At 52.7% G+C, this 6545-nt stretch overlaps 1 protein-coding gene across 1 annotated transcript in view; it reads left to right on the plus strand.

The window, feature by feature from the left end:
* The first annotated feature begins 389 nt into the window (after positions 1 to 389).
* Positions 390 to 6545, plus strand: part of DRC3 (dynein regulatory complex subunit 3) — a 51161-nt gene continuing 45005 nt past the window's right edge. Inside the window, exons 1-2 of the mRNA XM_006161667.3 lie at positions 390 to 479; positions 2945 to 3110. The gene's annotated coding sequence lies outside the window, so the exon portion shown is untranslated. The remainder of the gene's footprint in view (positions 480 to 2944; positions 3111 to 6545) is intronic.

Genomic DNA, 6545 nt, shown 5'->3' on the forward strand with positions numbered 1-6545 from the left:
TGCGCCTCTATTGGGCAACGCCTACTCAGCTCTCTTCAAAAAAAAAGCGAAGCCCCACCCACCCCACGGCGTCTGATTGGGTCGAGGAGAGAGCTAGGTCACTGGAGTCCCCGTCAGGCGTAGCGGCACCTCCCCTAACCCGCCTCCGAACGGGACTCTCTGCATTTTGATTCATGTATATATTGGTCAATCTAAGAATACATACTGTTACTGGGTAGTAGGCGAGTCAATTACTCAAATAAGGGTGGGAAGGGGTGGGTCTAGGACTATCCCCGCCCATAGAAAGTGATGATTGGAAGAACGTTTGTTTTCTGTACGGCTGGTTGGTGTTAGGATGTGGTCACGTGACCCACCAACTTTCACCCAGGATGTTTTCCTCCTGACTTCCCCTTAGCAACCGAGTGGCGGCGCTTGGTTCCTCAGCAACCGGGCGACGCGTCTGCTACGTGGGACCAGCCGGTTAGCCCACGCTTAAGCAGGTGAGACCCGAGCTGAGGCTCCGGAGGACTCGCGCGCGCAGCCAGCGCCCGACTTACCTCTGTCCTGTGACCTTTTCCTCAGAGTCCAGCCGGCCCTTCTCATTTGTAAAGTGAACGCACAGGTCGCCTGCCAGCCACTTTTCCAGTCGCACACAGCCAGGACACTTTAGCCCTAGGCTTTTCAGGCCTTTGCATGAGAAAGACATGCTAACAGAGCATTTCACCGGGGGCAGGACTCCAGGGACTGCTTTTTAAAGAACTACTTATTGGAGTCAGCAGACGGCGTAGTGGTTACGTCGCTGGACTTCCACATGGTGGACTGAGGTTCAAGTCCCGGATGGTGGCTTGAAACACGCCCCGGGCGCGTGTGCGTGAGTGCCCAAGATCGCGAAAGGAGAATGGAGAAGGGAGTGCAACGTGGCCATCCCCCCTTGGTGGTGGTTTCTCGCTTTCCCTCTCACTGTCTCTGTCTCTCTGTCCAGTGAGTGCACACGCTGCCCTAAGGCAAAAAAAAACCTCTTAAGAAAAAAAAGTATTTAATTTTATTTATTATTATTATTACTTTTAAATTTGGTCAGAAAGAGACAGAGAGAGAAGGGGAGAAAGTGAGAAAAAGCAAGCTGCCAGGTCTGAGACTCAAACTGTGATCAGCTATGTTGGAGTCCAGAGCCCTAACTACCTCATGCCTACCAGCCACCCCAGTTGAGAGTCTTTTTTTTCTGGCGAGGTTTTCGCTATAGGGCACGTGCGCTTGCCCGACAGAGAGAGACAGAGAAACAGCGAGAAATTACCCCCCACAGGGGATGGCCACTCCGCAATCCCTTCTCCTCCATTCTCCTCTTGGATCTTGGGCACGCACACACATGCACCCAGCGTGAGTTTTAAGCTACCGGGTCCGGGATGCAAACCACAATCAACTACATGGGAGTCTAGCGACATAGCTATTACGCTAACTGCTGGTCCCAGTTGAGGGACTTTTAAGGGATTCCCTCCTGCAGCCCCTTTCATAAAAGTAGGTCTGCTGATAACTTCTTTCAGAATTTAGCAATCAAGGAACCAGCACATGGTGAGGAAATTCAGGCAGCTGGATCCCGCATGACCCGCTATGGTTTGAATCCTGGACCCAGCCCTTGAGAATCAAGTTGGGGGATCAGCAGATGGCATAGTGGTTATGTTGCTGGACTCTCTTATCATCAGCTATGGTTGGAGTCCCAGACCCGGCAGCTTAAAACTCACAGCAGACATGTGCGTGTGTGCGTGTGTCTGTGTGTGTGTGTGCCCATGCCCAAAATCCCAAGAAGAATGGAAGAGAAGGGATTGCAGTGTGGCCATTCCTCCTGGGGGGTGATTTCTTGCTTTCTTGCTTTCCGTCTCTTTCTGTCTCCCCACTGGGTGCATGCACCCTATAGCAAAAACCTCTGTTAAAAAAAATTAATTTATTTAAAAAAAGAAAATCAAGTCAGGTGTGTGCGCATATATGCCCAACACCTGAAGAGAATGGAGAAGAGAATTGTGGTATGGCCATCCCCATGCGGGGTGACTTCTCTCTCTCTCCCCCTCTCCCCAGCAAGTGCTCGTGCCTTATACCAAAAACCAAACAAACCGGGATTTAGCAGTCACACCACTCTCTTTTTTTTTTTTTTTTTTTGAGAGATTTTCACTGTAGGGCGCGTGCGCTCGCCAGACAGACAGAGAGAGACAGAGAGACAGAAAGCGAGAAATCACCCCCCAGGGGGGATGGTCACGCCGCAATCCCTTCTCCTCCATTCTCCTCTCGGGATCTTGGGCACACACGCACACGCGCCCGGCGTGAGTTTTAAGTCACCGGGTCCGGGACGCGAACCACGGTCGACCACGTGGGAGTCCAGCGACATAGCCATTACGCCAACTGCTGGTTCGAGAGCATACCACTCTCTTAACGCTCATTGAACTATCCCATCTTGGGGCTGTATAGGGTGCTTGACAAGGAGCACGAGTATCTGAATTCCCCGCCTCTGCAGTAACTCACTAAGTAACTGTGGACAACATTTTTTCCTTCCCCGGTACCTCAGTTTCTCTGTGTGGGAAATAAGGACATTAGGACTCCCTTCTTTTTTTTTTTTTTTTTTTTGAGAGGTTTTTGCTGTAGGGCACATGTGCTCACTAGAGAGACAGAAAGTGAGAAATCACCCCTGAGGGGGAACGACCATGCCGCAATCCCTTCTCCTCCATTCTCCTCTCGGGATCTGGGGTGTGTACACACACACGCCCAGTGTGAGTTTAAGCCACCGGGTTCGGGACACGAACCGCGGTCGACTACGTGGGAGTCCAGCGACATAGCCATTACGCTAACTGCTGGTTCCCAGGACTCCCTTCTTTAAGGGCCTCCGGATCTGACATGAAATGAAATAGTGCAAGTGTGCTTCTTTCTGTAGATGGTCGCATTTCTTGTTAACTCATAGCCACTAAGGAGCTGTATTTTTCAGGTACAGTTGACCACAGGTGGTTATCGCCCAGGGGAATTCTGGACCTGCTTCCGGGCAAGGAAGCTCCTCTGCTGACAGTTGTGTAAGGCTCTCTGCTGCTTTCCCTGCCTCCCACCTCTGATCGTGGCCACCAACGCTGTCAGCAGGCACGTGACTGGAGGCACAGGTTGGTGGTAGCTCGCTGAGACACTCCAGAGGACTCTCTGGGCCCGGCCCTGCCCCGGACAGCTGCGCGGAACGTGTGCGGGGGCAGGCTCAGTCCTGAGTACCCCGAGCCGAGCTCTGTCGTGATTAGGAAGATGGGCTTGACCATGGACCACGGATGGGTGCATAAACGTGGGCAGGTGAATTGGCCCCTCTAGCTAGCCGTAGTTTCTTCCCTGGAAACGGGGTGATTAGATATTAGATTCCTAGGGACCGCTCTGTGGGACGGCGGTAATTCACTGCTCAAGGGAAGCTGCAGCCGACACAGTGACTGAGGTTTCAGTTCCCAGCCCCAGTCAGCCAGAAATACGCCAGGCGTGTGCTCAGGCCCCCAGACCCAATGGGCTGGAGGGTGGAGGGAGGGATCACAGTGGGACCAGATTCCCAGGAGGTGTTCCTCTTTCTCTCACTCTCATGTGTGTGCATATTCATTCTCTGTCGTGACTAAAGAAAACTTTTTTTTTTTTTTGAGAGGGAGATTTATTTGCTATAGGGCACACGTACTCCCCAGAGAGACAGAAAGCGAGAAATCATCCCCCCCAATGGGGAGGGCCATGCCACAATCCCTTCTCCTCCATTCTCCTCTCAGGATCTTGGGATTGCACGCACACGTTCCCCATGTGAATTTCAAGCCACCACGCCCCCGGTCCCCAGTTGAATTGCAAGCCACCAGGTCTGGGACTCAACCACAGTTGAACATGTGGGAGTTCAGTGCCTTAACCACTACACCATCTGCTGGCCCCAAGGAAAACCAGTTTTTTAAAATTGAAAACTTAAGTTTCTAGAAATTTCTCAGATTTACATCTGACCACCCCTTGGTCCTTAAAATAGAAACCTGGTCATGTCACTGCCCTTAGTAACCCTAGAAGCTTCCCAGGGACCCGAGAATAATAAGAAAATGCCTGCAGGCCTCGCCAACCTCGCAGTGCTTCTGCCAAAGTAGAACAGGTCTGTTCTCTCCTACCTCAGGGCTCTCACCAGGCAATTCCCTTTCCTTCTTTCCTACTCGTTGTTGAGATCAGCCCTGATGGGGGACCAGCAGTTAGCGTAATGGCTATGTTGCTGGACTCCCACGTAGTTGACCGCGGTTCGTGTCCCGGACCCGGTGGCTTAAAACCCACGCCGGGCACGTGTGCGTGCATGCCCAAGATCCCGAGAGGAGAATGGAAGAGGAGGGATTGCAGATCATCCCCTTGGGGGGTGATTTCTCACTTTCCTGTCTCTATGTCTCTCTCTGTCTGGCGAGCGCACACGCCCTATAGCAAAAACCTCTCCAAAAAAAAAAAAAAGAGATCAGCCCTGTCTCCCTGGCAGGCCAGGTCCCCCAATGTACGCCTACATACGAACCTCCCCATGGTTTGTAGTGAAATATCTGTGTGATTACTTGAAAGGGACGTGAGATCGATTTTATTCACAGCGTACAGTCGTTACTAAGTATGTGTGTGGACTTAACGCATCACCTCATGGCCTCACACCTACCTTTTACAGACGGAGAAGTGGAGGCTTGGACAGGGGATGTGACTGGATCCACACCTGCCGTGGGGTCCACAAATAGTGTGTGTGGCATCAATCCCACGGAGCACAGCAGTTGCTGCGTTTGCCTGGGGCAAGCTTGACCTGTCATAGCTGCCAAGACTTGATGAAGAGGGGAGGATGAGAGTTAAAGTTTTGAAATCAGAATTAAAAGTCATTTCTCAAAGTTAGCACTTAAAAAAAAAAAAAAGCCTAAACATTTTGCAGGGAACATATGCCAATATAACACATTAGAATTTCCAGAGTCAAATTTGTAGTAAATTATAGGAAGACTCACGGAAAACCACTCCAAAGGGGGCCGAATCAGTCACCCTGTGGGAGGGGAGCCCGTGTGGCGAGGTGGAGAGAGTGGGAAGGAAAGTCCAGAGGATGGGAGGCCCAGGTGAGAAGGGGTGGGTGTAGGCTACACCTTCTCTGGGAGTGGAAGGGAAGACTCAGAAGAGTCAAAGGCACTGCGACATGCAGTTGGGGCTGTCCAGGAGCAGCGAGCTGTGTCCACGGGGATGGGGGTGTGGAGAGGGCGGGCTCTAGGACCAGCCCGGGTTTGCAGTGGGCACCATCAGCCCCGCGCTGGGAGTCTCTGGCTATGTTCAGCAGAGTGAAAGCACGCACGCACGGACTGCCCAGCGTTGGGCACCAGCAAGACGCAGAGGACGGGGGTCCAGGGAGGCCCGGATGTTGGGGAGGCATACCCGCCAAGGTGTCTGGTGAGTCGGGCAAGGAGGGCTGGGCTTCCAGGCGGCCAGGAGGCAGAATCCCAGCCGACTGACAGGAGGGTGTGGCCTCCCACAGGGTCCAGCCCTCTGGACCTCCTCACCAAGAGGCTGTTAGGATGAGAATGAGGTCAGGCACCCAGGCTCCTGGGTTGTGGCTCTGCCCAGCCAGAAAGCAGTCCAGGTACCGCCTGACAGCGTGACTAGCCGAGTCCAAAACCCCTCCCTTCACCGACACCCTTGGCTTGTCTCAGCCAGGTCCCTCCCGGCCATTAGCAGACACCTGCTGGAGGCAGCTTCCAAAGAGGCTTTAGCGTGAGAAATCAGGAAGCTCTCTGTGAGGGCACACGGAGACTGCGTGAGCCTGGACCTAGGGACGGACGGACTGGAAAGCCATCAAGAAGGCAGCCTCTGCCTGTGTCCATCTGTCTGTCCTTCGCCTTTTTTTTCTGGATCACTCAGGTTCCCACCTCTGCTTCTCTCTCTCTTTTTATGTTTTGTTTTTGTTTTTGTTTTTGTTTTTGTTTTTGTTTTTGCCATAGGGCACATGTGCTCCACCTCAGAAGGGGTGGGATTTTGGACACACATGCACATGCGCCTGGCATGTTTTTCAGGCCGCTGGGTCTGGAATTTGAACCAGAGAGTCTGCCGTGTGAGATCTCGTGCCCTAACCACCACGCCACCTACTGCCCCCCACCTGTATTTTTGTTTGTTTGTTTTGAGAGAGATTTTTGCTGTAGGGTGCATGTGCTTGCTGGAGAGACAGAGAGACAGGAAGTAAGAAATCACCCCCCCCAAGGGGAATGTCCCCACCACAATCCCTTTCCCTCCATTCTCTTCTTGGGATTTGGGGCATACACACACATGCACCCGGCGTGAGTTTTAAGCCCCAGGATCTGGGACACAAACCATGGTCAACCGCATGGGAATCCAGCCATGCAGCATTACACCACCTGCTCGTCCCCCTCTCGCTCACTCGCTCGTCCCCCCACCTCTTTTTTTAATTTTTTTATTTTTTGGAGAGGTTTTTGCTATAGGGCGCGTGCGCTCTCCAGAAAGACAGAGAGAGACAGAAAGCGAGAAATCACCCCCCAGGGGGTTGACCACGCCGCAATCCCTTCTCCTCCATTCTCCTCTCAGGATCTTGGGCA

Source organism: Tupaia chinensis, unplaced genomic scaffold (genome assembly GCF_000334495.1).
Source record: "Tupaia chinensis unplaced genomic scaffold, TupChi_1.0 Scaffold138725_1, whole genome shotgun sequence".
Lineage (NCBI taxonomy): Eukaryota > Metazoa > Chordata > Mammalia > Scandentia > Tupaiidae > Tupaia > Tupaia belangeri.